This window comes from Caretta caretta, chromosome 9, assembly GCF_965140235.1.
Source record: "Caretta caretta isolate rCarCar2 chromosome 9, rCarCar1.hap1, whole genome shotgun sequence".
NCBI classification, from domain to species: domain Eukaryota; kingdom Metazoa; phylum Chordata; order Testudines; family Cheloniidae; genus Caretta; species Caretta caretta.
The window spans coordinates 8,980,495-8,995,152 of NC_134214.1; the positions used below are offsets into that span (position 1 = coordinate 8,980,495).

A 14,658-nucleotide genomic window follows, 5' to 3' on the forward strand; every position below is an offset into this window, starting at 1 on the left:
CAGAGCTCAAATATGGTCATAAATTGTATTCGCTGAACAATGGGAAAAGATTAATTCAAAGGGGGGGCAGCTCTTCCCAGACAGCTCAGTAACAGAAAGTACCAGCCATACCTGCTGGATAAATTGTTTACAATGAATAGTTTTACCAGCTCTAAATGGGATGAAATTAAGCAAAGGAAAATTAATGCCAAGCATTACAAACACATGCCTGTGAGCAGGATGTATTAGGCTGAGGAACAGTCTCTCTGAAGGGAAGCAGAGAGGGGCCCGATTGCCAGGACATTTAAAATTAGGCTGGATGAGGCCTCAAAGAACAGTCTATAGGGAACAATCCGGCTCTGGCAGCCAGGGAGGGGCCACTAGGGGATCAATATGGTTTCTCTCTGTTATTCTGTGCCAGAAATTTGGGAATAAGCCATGCACGTCTGGATCTCACCAGCAGAGGGCAGATGCTGGCCATATAAACTCCCATTGGAACTGAGCGCTTAGGCTGTGTGAATAATAAGTTGTGGTCCCTGCCCCTGCTAAACAAGCATCTGCTGCTTTTCACTGCTGTCATGAACTCTGAATAACCCTGCATGCAGGGGCGACATTGCAGAAAGATTCGGGGTGGGGTGCGGTAACGTTGCATCAGCCTATAGAACATTATATGGGATTATGTCATATCCTGCAGAGTCAGGGGTGTGGGGGAGAAGGCAAGAAGTCAGGACGGAGGGGGGGAAACTGAGGTTTGGGGAGCAACTGCCCCCTTCCTCCAGTTCCACAGCATGGACTCCCGGGGGCAATGGGGTCTAGCCATGAGCTGAAGGAAGCTTGGCTCACGTAATGGGGTTTCTCTGCTCTCTCTCTCTAGCCCAGGGCAAGGATTGGCTTCCTGGGATGATGAGGTCATTCTGAGCTCTCCCTAACTCAGGGACGGGGTCCCGGGCAGCTTTGCCAATTCTCTTGCCGCTCCTGAGATATCAGGCACTTTTCATAAGGCCCCACTCATGGATGCGAATGAGCATCTCTGTTTTGATTGAAAGAAAGAGGACATTTCTAGCCAGCTTGGTTGCAGACAAAAGTTTGAAGCAATGAAGGCAAATATAGAGCCAAAAATTATTATTATTCTTTTAAATTCCCAGACACTGGGAGGCCGGATTCATGATTTTGGAACGCTCGGGGGCTGACAATACTACAGCCACCCTCATGCCTTTGCTGCTTTTTTAAAAAAAACATTTTTCCATAAACAAGTCCAGGCAGTTTCCCTTTCAGACCTTTCCCCAGCTAACTGGGGACACATCCACCTACATGCCTCAGGTCCTCTGGGGTCTCTTGTCCTTTCTTGCCCAAAAGCAGCCCTGCCAGAGCAGGACTTCCTGTTTCGGGAGGCGAGCCGTTTGCAGCCAGGTGCTTCCCAGCCTGGAAAGGTACCTGAGAAACAGCAGTTTCATTGGAAGTAGACAGGCCTGATGCCAGCAAAGGATTAAACTTGTCAACCAGTTATTTCCTAGGACTTTAGGGAAAGGAGAAGTTCTCGTTAAAACTTCTTCATAAAAACAAATGATTTCCTTGTTCCAGCTGGTGTCTGATTTGGTCAGATCATAAAGTGGGAGCGATCACAGTCTGAGGGCAATTGCCTGGTAAATGGACTTTATAAGGAGATTTGTATTTGGGGAGGGGAGAGGACGGAGGGGGGTTAAATAGCCCATAAAGTGCAGAACAGCCTGAGGTGGGCTTTTTGCAAAGCCCAGGACAAGTGGCAACAACTTCATCCTGCAGCTCAACTCCTGCATCCCACAGAGAAACGGCTAAATGGAAATAATAAAAGGATCTGCTCATTACAGCTCTGTCACCTGGGAAATGATCAGACACAAGCAAGGTGATGCTTGCATTTGCAGATCTTTCAGTGGAAGGACAGTAGCAATGAACCAACAGAGCCCATTTCCCGCCCCTCTTTGTTAGTCATAAGCAGAGCTCAGCCGCATTACATCTCCAAGGAGCAGAGGAGGGGGGTGGAGAAGAGAGATTCTGCAGGGAGATTCCCTCACCCTTAGTCAGTGGGCAGACGCTTATTTGTCACTTACCGGGAGAAATGTAGAAAGCAGCCGTGCCCCTGGAGTGATGGTGCATAGCAAATTAGCACAGACAGGCGCTGGTAATGCAACACGGCAGCAAAAAAGGCCAGCGCGATTTTTGGCTGAATGCACAAAATGCATCATCACATCACGGAGACTCCCTCTGTGTAGATATGAGGAGACACTCCGGTCTGGGCACCTTTTCCAGACCCCTTATCTGATTCAAAACCACCCTAAAACCTTCATCGCTGAAAATAAAAAGAATGCAGCTGCACTCAGCTAACTGTCCCTATTCCCCTGCCTCCTCCCACTATGCTGTCGTGTATCTACCTAGCTTGTCTCCTTCGTACCCCCATCGGGGCATCACAGAGGGACCCAGGTGGCCCCCTGGGAAACTTCCCTCTGTGCAGCCCCAGCATGCCAGGAGAGCAACTGGGAAGGGCAGAGTGCTTTGGCCAGCAGCTCTGGGGAAGCCAGTGTAAGGGAGAGCAGCTCCTGGGACTGTTGTAACTTGCAGTGCCCCAGGGAGAGCAGAGAACCCCACAGTTTGTAAAGGTGGACTACAGCTGCTACCATCCCTAAGAGATACAGCACAGGATCTGTCCTGGTCGCTTTTCTAAATACACCTGCTTGGCACCTCTCTCTCTCTCTCTCATACACTCACACGCAAACAAAACAATACACGTCATTTTTAAGAACAGTACAGACAACACCTTTAAACCATCAAGATGGCCACCTGCTTAAGCTGAGCAGCTGCATAAATCATGTCTGTGACCCACGTCTGGCCTGGCTCCTGCCCTCCGGGTGGTCGGTGGGCAGTGGCCTAACTTCTCAGTGTTCCTGTCGCGCTCCGAGCACACCTGTGGGTGCTATCAAATAAGAACTCCGTACCTGAAAGTCACCATTAAGCTGGGGAACGTGAAGACGGGCTGCAGGACTGGTTAGAAGGTGACTATAACGATCAGTGCTAGCAGCATGCTACTACTGCACGTGTTCCTTGCAGTGCTGCAAAACCAGTGCCAAATGCTGGCTTTGCAGTGCTGACTCTTTGCCTTTCAAAGTAGTGCCCTACTTAGGCGGCAAGATACTGGTTTATAATTGCTAGTATGGTGGCACCTTGAGGGCCCAGCCAAGATCAGGGCCCACTGTGCTAGCAAGAGCCAGCTCTTGTTTGGAAGAGCTGACAGTTTATGTGGAGAGACAGGGAGACGGGTGGGATTGGAAAGAGACATACCCGAGATCACAGAGTTATTAACAGAACCAGGTCTCCTTCGTGCCAGCCTAGTGGCCCTGAGATTTCAGCACGGAGCATTTCCACCACACAGTTCTTGTGATTACAGATTCAGCCAAATGGTTAAAGAGGCTGGAGGGTTGGATTTAAATAAATAATAATAATTTTAACTGCCAAATTGCTCCTGCACCAAGGTGCTTTAGGCTCTGCACAATGCAATAAAACCCACTGCTAAAAAACAACATACTAAAATGTTATAAAAACCCTACTCATTAAAATTAGCAATTAAACAAATTACAGGGAGCTACACAGACACAAAGCGGGAGGGAGAGCAGTCAGAGAATGCTTGGTAATTTGTAGCCACTGATAAATAAAACACTGGTGTCATTTACTAGTGATCCCAGATAATTATTTAATTTTGTTTAGAATTTTTCCATTTTTGGTCAAAATTACCTCATAATTTTTAATTACCGATTCCTAACACAACGATGAATGGCTGCTATTTACTGGTGTCTGCTCAGAATAACTTACAATCGACAGACATTTCTTGGGAATTGTTAAATTATTCAATGAAAATGATACAAGTGTTTTCACATTAAGAGAAATCGGATTGTCCCCTCCACTTACATGAGCGATGGGAACGCCGCGTCGGTGAGACAGGACTTGCTCTGACGCCAGGGCGGGAGAAGGCAGCTGTCACGCTCTGTGTGTGCGCTCCCTACCACACCAATCTCACTCAGTGTTACTCTGTGCTCTGTAGACCATACACTTCTCAAGGCAGCGGCCATCTTTGTTTATGTTTGTACAGTGGCCTGGTCTCCAGGTGCTACCACCATACAGTGTGAACGGGACCCTCACGCCCAGGGTGATCGCTCCCTTAGAGGGACTGTCTAACTTGACACCCAGCTCTAAGGCTAGAGAGGACATTTTTATCATGGCACAGCAGTGTAGGAGTGGGTGGGTCCAGACAAGAGGACAGATGGTGCTCAGATACTATGGGGAAGGGGCCAAGAGAGCGCTGTGAGTTTGGTTAAACCTCATGGAAACCATGAGGTGTAACATCCGCCCTTCATGTCGGAAACAATTTAAATTCCTTTATGGAACCAGCTAGGTGAAACAATTGCAGCCTCTGCCCCAAACACAGGCACATGTGAACGGAGGGGGTTCCCTGGCTATTGGTGTGTGATGCTGTGTACATCTGTGAAGGAGAGGCAGAAAGAGCAGAGAAGCAGAGAGAGATGGCAGCAAGGAAGCACCTGACAGAGCCACAAAAGCACGGGCAGCTTGGCCCTGAGAAAGAGCTCTTGGAGTGAATGGTGGCTAGAAAGGGGCCTGGAGTTGTGTGTTCTGTTGTGTTTGGGGAAAAGAGGACTGTGCACCCTCCTTATGAATAAACAGGGTTGTGTCAGAGATACCCAACTCCATCAATGTGTCCTCACCAGAACAACCTGCAGGACCCTGAATTTTGGCTAACTACTAGGATCAGAGGGGTACAAAATGAAAATGTGGCCGGTGGGGGAAGGGTTTTAAGAATAAAGTCACATTCTGTCCCTTCCCCACATGCTTGGTCTGCTCAGCTTTTCCTCCTCCGAGAGGCATCAAGATCCAGGTTCCTATTTGGCACCGGTGTGACCATGGCTGGCACACTGTGTCCACAATTCAAGAAGGATGTTGGTAAATTGGAGAGGGATCAGAGAAGAGCCACAAGAATAATTAAAGGATGAGAAAACATGCCTTAAGCGATAAGCTAAATAGGTGGAGCTCCTTGAGTCTGACAAAGAGAAGGTTACGGGTGACTTGGTTCTTCTAGGCTGTAAGAATCCACATGGAGAACAAATATTTAATAATGGGCTCTTCAGTCTAGCAAAGAAAGGTACAACATGGTCCAATGGCTGGAAGCTGAAGCTAGACAAATTCAGACTGGAAAAAAGACAAATTTTTAAGTCAGAGTAATTAGCCATTGGAACAATTTACCAAGGGTCATGGCGGATTCTGCACCGCTGACAATTATTAAATCACTATTGGATGATTTTTCTAAGAGATCTGCTCTAGGAATTATTGTGAGAAGTTCTCTGGCCTGTGTGATACGGGAGGCCAGACAGGATGATCACAATGGTCCCTTCTGGCCTTGGAATCTATGAATAAGGTCCTTAAAGGTAGTTAGGCACCTAACTCCCACTGACCTCCATGGAAGTTAGGTGTCTGAATACCTTTAAGGACCTGGGCCCAGCAGATGGCAAGGGGAGTGCTGCCTCTGGAGACAGAAGCCCCTCCTTGGGTGCAGCTCAGGGAAGGAACTCTGCAGGGCTCAGGAACTGAGGTGGAGCAGGGCCCTGCCATGGCCAAGAGCTGTGTGTCCGCCTGGCCTTGCAGGTATCCACAGGTGGAGTTCCCCCAGCGGGTCCTGCATGCTCAGTGGCCTCTCCTCCTTTAGTCTCCTACACTGGAGAGCTCTGAGTTTGGAAGCTGGGGACCGAGGTATTGGAGAATTTTAAATGTCTTTTTTCTCCCATTTAAGTGGGAGAAATAACAGGGAAATGCATGATAAAAACCGAGAGCTTTCCCCTTAGGCTCATAGAAAGAATTCCATGAGCACTCCCGTCGTAAATTCAATTCCAATCAGTTTATTGGCATGATAAGGTGAGACTCAGTGCCAAGATGCATACATCAAGACCAGCATTCCCAAAAGCCTGCAAAGGCTTAAACAGCCTTTCTGGTGCCCGGAAAGGGGCTGTAGGAGGAACTGGGCACTCAGAAGGGGCAGATGAAAGCTGAGAGATGAGTTCACCCACCTCCTCCTGGAACACGTGCCCTGCCAAGGGGCATGGGTATGTGGCTGGCTTTCCAGGCAGTATTTTCGTGAGCAGCCTGGCATGCTCCAGGACTATTCCAGGTGCTCAGAAGCAAGACAAGCCTTGGGCACAAGTGAAGGCGCTCAGATATTTAGCTACTCTCAGAGTCTCCTCCACCCCTACACACACACATTCGTGTCAATAAACCCAGAGGACACCAGCTCTGCTTGTGAACTGTAGAGAAACAGGTCTGTGATGCAGATAGGCATTTTAACATTAGACAGGGGATGCAGAGGAGAGCACTCTGGAAGTCATATGGGAGAAGGGTTCACGACCCACTCCCTCTTCCTTGCCTTTCACCCCCACCTTTTGTGCTCCTGAGGAGTACTCACACACCTCATGCTCCCAAATCAAATCTCCTCTTCTAGGGTCTGGTTTATTAATAGACCAGTTATATTCCCACCCTCAGACAGGAAGCCCCGCCCCACTCCCCTCCCACAGCTTCTCAGTCTTCTACAGCTCTCACACTAGTGTCTACAAGCAGCTCTTTCTCCAGGGTTCACAACAGCCCTTGCTCACCCTGCAGCTGTACAGGTTCCCCTAAAGCCTCATTCCTTTTGGCTGCAGGGGTCCACAGTAGTTTCTGGCAGCCCCTAGGTCCTTTCACCGGCTTCTGGCCAGAGCTCCACTCAGGTTCCATCTCACGCCCTTGCCAGGAAAGAGCTAAAAGCCACAGCTGTTTCCCTTCAAGTCTCCAAGAAAGAGACTGCCTACTTTCTTCTAGGTTCCTCCCCCACTGCTCCAGGGGCTTAGCTTTTATAGCCTGCATTTTCTCCCAGCAGGCCTTGCCCTCAGTTTATAACCACATGGACCCTGGAGACTACAACTCCCAAAATGCCTTTTCTGAAAGGGCCAGCTCATTCTGTTCCAGGATCTACAGCATCAGTTGGAGTACTAGTGCAGGGAGTTAGCACTTTACTAATAGCTCTTAGGCCTTTTGGTCGACAGCACTGAAGCTGCCTATGGCTGCTGATGCTGGCAGGTGGGGAACTTGCAGACTCTAGGAAGCCACTTGCCTCACCCCTGACAGGTTAATAGGAGGGGTGGCACTTCTAGGTGGATAGTGTTGACAGACGTAAGGGAGGAGGGGAGTACAAAATCAGTCGTGTATTGTGCACCAGAGGTAGTGAGGGATAGTGTAACGCCTGGTGTGAATATGGACATGGCATCATCAATCCATGTAGCTACATCTACACCAGCATGACGTGTGCGGGTAGGAGCTTGGGCACACGACGATTATAGAACCAAGCAGCTCATGTGAGGTCTTCACAGAGGATTCTACCCATAGCCTCTGAGCCGATGACATAACGTTAGGACTGCCATTTCCCTCGAAGGGACTCAATGCCCCAAGCTGAGCAACTGCCCACGAGTTCAGTACATATTTTTCTGGCAGCATGAGAGTGCCAGTGTCCAGCCCGTGTTGCATTTTCCCTTCTCTTTCCCTGCAAAGACTCTGTAACCCCCTGATTCCAGGCCAAGAGGAGGCCTTCCTCCATTGTAAGTTGTCATAGAATCATAGACTATCAGGGTTGGAAGGGACCTCAGGAGGTCATCTAGTCCAACCCCCTGCTCAAAGCAGGACCAATCCCCAATTTTTGCCCCATATCCCAAAATGGCCCCCTCAAGGATTGAACTCACAACCCTGGGTTTAGCAGGCCAATGCTCAAACCACTGAGCTATCCCTCCCCCCCCATGTGTCCCAGTGGGGCACCACCCTCTGGCTACTCAGGGGATGCATGTGTGTGTTCTGCAGAACCAGAATGTGCCGGCACAGCAGCAGGGTGGGAGGGAGACAGAGATGCAGTCTTACCTCCAGCATAAGTGAGCAGTGATCAGCTGAATGGCGCAGGGAGAGCAAGGGTGAGGGTCATCACTACGGCCAATGGGAGAAGTGCTTGGAAGCCAGGATGGAGGATGAGCCAAAGAGGACAGCGATAGAGAAGGAAGCATCACTGCCAACCAACCAGCATTCTCCTCTCCAGCCGATACCAGGGGTATTCTCCAGCCTCAGATGTCAACTGGCTGTAGGTAGCCACCCAATCTTCAGCATCTATTCAAATGTGAGAAAACGGTTAAAACCTAGTTCTACTAGCCTCACACTGAGGAACTTCTCCTGCGTGCTGGGCAGGGATTGTGGTTGTGGTACTTATTGGTATCTAACAAAGCCAGGTCAATGGACGCCATGAGTCGAGGCAGTTCACTGTAGATGAATGCAAGTTAACACCCCCATGGGAAGGAATAAGCTGGCTTATCTTTACACATGCCTTATCCTTACAGTTAAGTTAACTGTAACTACTCAGGAAAGAGACCTGGACAGCTCAATGAATACCTTAGTTCAGGGTGCAAGCATTGGTCAAGAGAGAAAACAAGATGCTCAAATGCGTAATAAATAGGACAGGAAGTGTCATGCCATTGCATAAGTCAATGGTATGTCCACCCCTGGAAGAGTGTACTCAGTTCTGGTTACCCTATTGCAGCAAAACATAGCAGAAGTAGAGGGGTTCTAAGACAGGCCGCTAGACCGAATAGGAGTCTGGGGAGACTTGGGTGAAGAGAGAATGGGACTGTTTAGTTCAGAGAGATGATGAAGAAGGAACATAGAGGGACTGTAACAGGGTCTTACCAGATCCGGCATCAGACCCTGTGCTACTGCCTCAGTTTCCCCATTTGGGGCTCCTCAAAAACTGCACCCAGCCCATTGCCAGGCAAACAATACCCCTTCCGGGGCTCTGGTTCATTAGAACATCACAGTTCAATGCCAACTTAAATCAAGATGAACCTTTCCCCTTCTCCACAGTTCCTTCTGTCCCTTGATGGGCTCACCCATTCTTCTGCAAAACCCCAGCTCCTGCTACCTCAAGCCTCTTTCTTTTACCTCTTCTGCTTCTCACTGCAGGTAGCTCCAGACAGGCCTTTCTATTTGGCTGGAGTGCAGAGTACCTTCCCTGCTTCTCTCTCACGCTACAGCCCCTCCAGAGAAACATCCCTGCAAGTCTGTCTTCCTCTCTTCATTACTGGAGCAAACTTCCTCTTAGAGAAAGTCCTGCCCCAGGCTGATATCAGGTGATACAGGTCACCTGACCCACTCACCTAAGCTCAAGTCCATTGCACAAGTATAATTTAGCTCAAACTTCCTTAAAGGGCCAGCCCACCCTGCGATACAGATCTAAAATAATGCATGGTATAGAGAAGGTAAGTTGTGCATTCCTGTTTACCCTGCCTTCTAATACCAGTGCAAGGGGATAGTCATCTGAAGTCACAGGCAGAAAACTGAAAACTGCTAAGAGGAAACATGTTTTTACATAATGCATAATTCATTTGCAGAACTCGTTGCCACAAGATATTATCGAGGCAAAGAGCTTTGTAGGATTTTTAAAAGGATCAGACATCTATATGGCTAATAAAAACATCTACGACATTAGTGAAGAAGGACACAATAAAAATATATAGAAGGGATATAAACCCTTGTGTTTCAGAGCATAAACCAATGACTAACAGCCAGGGGCTAGGAAGAAAGTCCCTCTGCGGGGCTGGTTATTCCATAATTATGTACTAGGAGTTTTCCTGTACCATTCTCTGAGGCATCTGGCACTGGGCACTGCTGGAGACAGGATACGGGACTGGTCTGATCCGGTATGGCAATTCTTACGTTCCTAAGTTCCTATATTTTGTTTTGGTTTTAAATTAGATCCAGATCCCTTAAGCCCCCAGGAAGCCTTTGTCATTAATCCTCTCCACACACAACCTGACCACAAGCCCCAGGTATTGGAAATCATTGCTCAGAAATTGGCTCCTCTCCAGCAGAAGGGTACTGGCTGCTGCTGACTCACAGAGGACCTGACCTGATAACAGCGCTGGTATCTGGAAGCCAAGGGGCACAGGATGGAGAAGGACAGCGCTGAATGCTGCTGCTGATTGTTCAGAAAGCCGCAGGCCCTGGGAGGCTTTTTAGCACCATGAAAAGGGGCTTTGTCCAAGTGAGAACGTGGCACTGTCTGGACTCTGTCAGACACTGGTTACTAGTAACCAGACTGGAACGCAGTAGGTAGATACCTCACCATTTTGGCTAGGGCCCAGCTCCACGTGGAGAATTACAGACCTCCAGCTGTTTAGATGTCCTTGCCCAGAGAGTGTTTGTAACTGTAAGGTTGAAGACAGAGAGATGGAGAAGTGCATCCAAGACTTGCAGATCTCCCCTTTGTACGTGGTCTGACTCTGGAAGAATAGGTCTCACATAACCCTTAATGGCGTGGCTGTGCTAATGAGATGATGTCATGCTGACACAGGAGTGACCATGCCCATAAGTTAAACTCTGAGTGGGAACTAGATTTAGCACTACTTTCTCCACCCCCATCTCTGCGCTCTAGCCTGCTCTCGCTGGGTAGTTCAGAGCCAGATGTTACAGCATCCCATTGATTGATCATTGCATCATGTGGCAGTAATGCCTGTTGTCAGGATTCTCTTCCATCGCCAGGCATTCTGGTTCACTTCTTTTTGTTTTAAGTTTCTTACATTTGTATATAGACATTTACACTAGTTTTGGCCATCTGCCTATTTGTGTTTAACTCCTTAGTCTAACCCCCAGTTACTTTTCCTGAATTCACAGCTGTGATCTCAGCCAGCTCTCCTTCAGTTCATCTGCAATTTCTGTCCTGTCCTATAGCGTATACAGAGCTATCTTCATGTTACTGACACCTGCAGCACAGAGATGTCCTTGTCAGGTCAGAGTATTTCTCAAAACTACTGCCAGCTTTCCCCCAGTCCCTAGTTTAATTAATTCCCGCGCCCCAACTGAGGTCTGAACTTCCATAAACCAAAAAGACACCTGCACAGACCTTGTTGCAGGGGTTGGGTTTCCAGTTCTAATCGGCTCACGGTTTCTGCAGTGGAGAAGGACACTGATGTGCTTCTTCAGCATCATTTAGTGCTGGTGAATTGAACAGGTGGACATTTTAGGGTGCCGTGTTTTCAGCTCTGTCTCCCAGAGTCACCTCTTTGACATCACTCGTGATTTGGGGGGCAGGGGGTGGGGGGAGGAGTGCGCTTCACCACAGTCATTGTGTTCATGTTGCCTGCATTTGGAAAGCTCTTTCTTTTGCAAGACAGAACAGGGATATAATAAGATGCCCTAAAATCGCCCTTCTAAACTCCTGCATTCTTGCTCTCAAACGTTCCCTTCTCAAGTCACCTTCTCTCAGAGTACCAAAGCCCCCAGTGATTTCTTCAGGTACTCTTTTTATTATAAGCTTAGTAATTACAGTCAGGGGACGAAAACTCTGAATGGTCAGCAGCCTGAGAAGTGGCTGAACACTCTCTAGTTCTTGAATATTGTTTTCCACTGGCTTTCGCAACTCTGTCCTCTCACAGTTCTCCCCGATGGAACCTTCAGTGTCTCATTCAGTGAACCTGATCTTTAGTGATCATCCCACAGAGCGCTCGCCTCTTCTGCACCTTCTCTAGGGGCTCTGATGCCTTCATGACTTCAATCACAATCTTTGCGCTCATAAGTCACAGACATTCCTCTGTACTGTGGACTTATCTCCCTCCATCCAATCCCACACATCTCTCTGATCTCTCTTGACAGATGTCTGGCTGGCAGCAGAAATGAAACTTGGTTAAAATGGAGTTCTTCCTCTTCCCTTATTCTTGCTCACCTTTGAGAGCATGACTATCCTCCCAGTCACTCAGGCCCATAATCTGTGCATTGTTTTTGACTCTCTGTGTATTCTTGTATCCAGGCTGTATCCAAATCTTGCTGCTTTCTCCTTCATGACATCTCCAAGATCTGACCTGTCCTCTCTGCATAGATGACAAAAGTTGTTCTTTATTATTACCTCAATTACTGTAACTGCCCCCTCTCTCGCTTTGACTGCTGCAACCTGGCTTTGACTGCTCCTCAAATCCATTCAAAACACTGCTGCTGAAATAACTCTCCTAACTGGTCACTTCCATCATGTCACACCTCCTCTTTGAGCCCCACCACTTGGCTCCCCTTTTTCCACCACATTAGATACAAGCTTCTTGTCTCTGCCTTTAAAGCCCTACTTACCTGTGGGATTTCCACTATCCCCAGATTGACTGGGTCCATGTTACCTCAAGATGAGATGCCGAGATAAAATTTCTAGACACCATTTGTAACGATGCTGGTTCTGGCAGGATCCAATTGAAAGTGCCAGTTCAGGACAAATTGCTTAAAGCAGAGCAGTTACAGTCCAAAGCTGGGGTTTCTGTGCACACCAAGGCGAACCAAACCAGCCAAACAGAGCAGACTTTGGTCTCACCCCACTGGCTGACCACAAGTCACACAAGCAATTCCCTGAGACACTCCAGTGTCCCAGTATCCCCACCAGTGCCACTCGTTATGGGGATGAATGGTTATGAAAACCAGCACCCCAGTAAAAGAAAAAAGATTCTCTCGATCCCAAAGGACCAAGCCCCAGACCCAGGTCAATATACAAATCAGATCTTACCCACAAATCACGCTGTTGCCAGTCCTTTAGAATCTAAAATCTAAAGGTTTATTCATAAAAGGAAAAAGATAGAGATGAGAGCAAGAATTGGTTAAATGGAATCAATGACATACAGTAATGGCAAAGTTCTTGGTTCAGGCTTGTAGCAGTGATGGAATAAGCTGCAGGTTCAAATCAAGTCTCTGGAATCCATCCACAGCTGGGATGGGTCATCAGTCCTTTGTTCAAAGCTTCAGTGTAGCAAAGTTCCTCCAGAGGTATGAAGCAGGACTGAAGACAAGATGGAGATCAGGCATCAGCCTTTTATAGTCTTTTCCAGGTGTAAGAACACCTCTTTGTTCTTACTGTGGAAAATTACAGCAAAATGGAGTTTGGAGTCACATGGGCAAGCCCCTGCATACTTTGCTGAGTCACAAGGCGTATCTGCCTTCTCTCAATGGGTCGGTTGTATAGCTGATGGCCCTTAATGGGCCATCAAGCAGGCTAGGCAGTGCTGACACCAACTTGTCTGGGGTGTCACCCAGAAGCATAGCATAAATTTGAAATACAGACAGTATAGAGCCAATATTCATAACTTTAACCACAAAAATGATACACATACACAGACAGCATAATCATAACCAGCAAACCATAACCTTGTCTTAGACACCTTATTTGACTCCCTTTATACAAGATTTAGTGCCACTACAGGACCTTGGTTGCAACAATGATCTATACGGTCCCAGATTATGTCAATAACATCACACCATTAATGACTGCTTCTTGGAGCAACTAGTCCTACAACCCACCAGGGAGAGACAATTCTTGATTTAGACCTAAGTGGAGCATAGGATCTGGTCCAAGAGATGACTATCGCTGAACCACTGAGTAACAGCAACCATAATGTAATTATGTAACATCCTTGTAGAGTACAAAATACCAAAGAAACCCGCCACAGTAGCATTTAACTTCAAAAGGGGGAACTATGCAAAAATGAAGATGCTAGTTAAATGGAAATTAATAGGAACAGTCACAAGAGTGAAACGTCTGCAAGCTGCATGCAAACTTTTTAAAAATACTGTAACAGAGGCCCAAACTAAATGTATACCCCAAATTAAAAAAAAAAAACAGTAAGAGGACCAAAAAATGCTACAATGGCTAAACAACAGAGTAAAAAAAATGCAACTAGAGACAAAAAGACATCCTTTAAAAACTGGAAGTCAAATCCTACTGAGGAAAATAGAAAGGCACATAAACTCTGGCAAGTCAAGTGTAAAAGTATAACTAGGCAGGCCAAAACTAGCAAATGACACAAAAATCAACAGCAAGAACTTTGTTAAGTACATCAGAAGCCTTCCAGTCAACCAGTGGGGCCACTGGATGATAGAGGTGCAAAAGGACCACTCAGGGAAGACAAAGCCGTTATGGAGAATTTAAATGAATTCTTTGCATTGGTTCTCTCTATAGAGGATGTGAGGGAGATTGCCACACTGAAGCCATTCTTTTTAGGTGACAAATCTGAGGAACTGTCCCAGATTGAGGTGTCAACAGAGTAGGTTTGATAAACTTAACAGTAATAAGTCACCGTGACCAGATGGTATCCACCCAAAAGTTCTGAAGGAACTCTAATATGAAATTGCAGAACTACTAACTGTGGTATGTAACCTATTGCTTAAATCAGTCCCTGTATCAGATAACTGGAGAGTAGCTAATGTGATGCCAATTTTTAAAAAAGGATCTAGAGGTGATCCTGGCAATTACAGGCTGGCAAATCTAACTTCAGTACTGGGCAAATTGGTTGAACCTATAGTAAAGAACATAATTATCAGACACATATATGAACACAGTATGTTGGGGAAGACTCAACATGGCTGTTGTAAAGGGAAGTCATGCCTCACCAATCTATTAGAATTCTTCAAGGGTGTCAGCAAACACATGGACCAGGATGATCCAGGGGATCCAGCCAGTGTGGGGAATAATCCACTCTTCACATTTTTTCACACAAACAACTAGGTGAACTATTCCAAACAGGGAACAAGTCTGCGAAGATTCCCAGCGTGTTGTTAGAT

The 14,658-nt window shown here is 47.2% G+C and overlaps 1 long non-coding RNA gene across 1 annotated transcript in view; it reads right to left on the reverse strand.

Annotated features, from left to right (window-relative positions):
• The window catches only part of LOC142073159 (uncharacterized), a 96,954-nt gene extending 87,815 nt beyond the window's left edge, over positions 1-9,139 (reverse strand). Inside the window, exons 1-2 of the long non-coding RNA XR_012669839.1 lie at positions 9,016-9,139; positions 7,951-8,190 (exon numbers count right to left, since the gene is read on the reverse strand). This is a non-coding gene — a long non-coding RNA (uncharacterized LOC142073159). The remainder of the gene's footprint in view (positions 1-7,950; positions 8,191-9,015) is intronic.
• Positions 9,140-14,658: the final 5,519 nt, after the last annotated feature.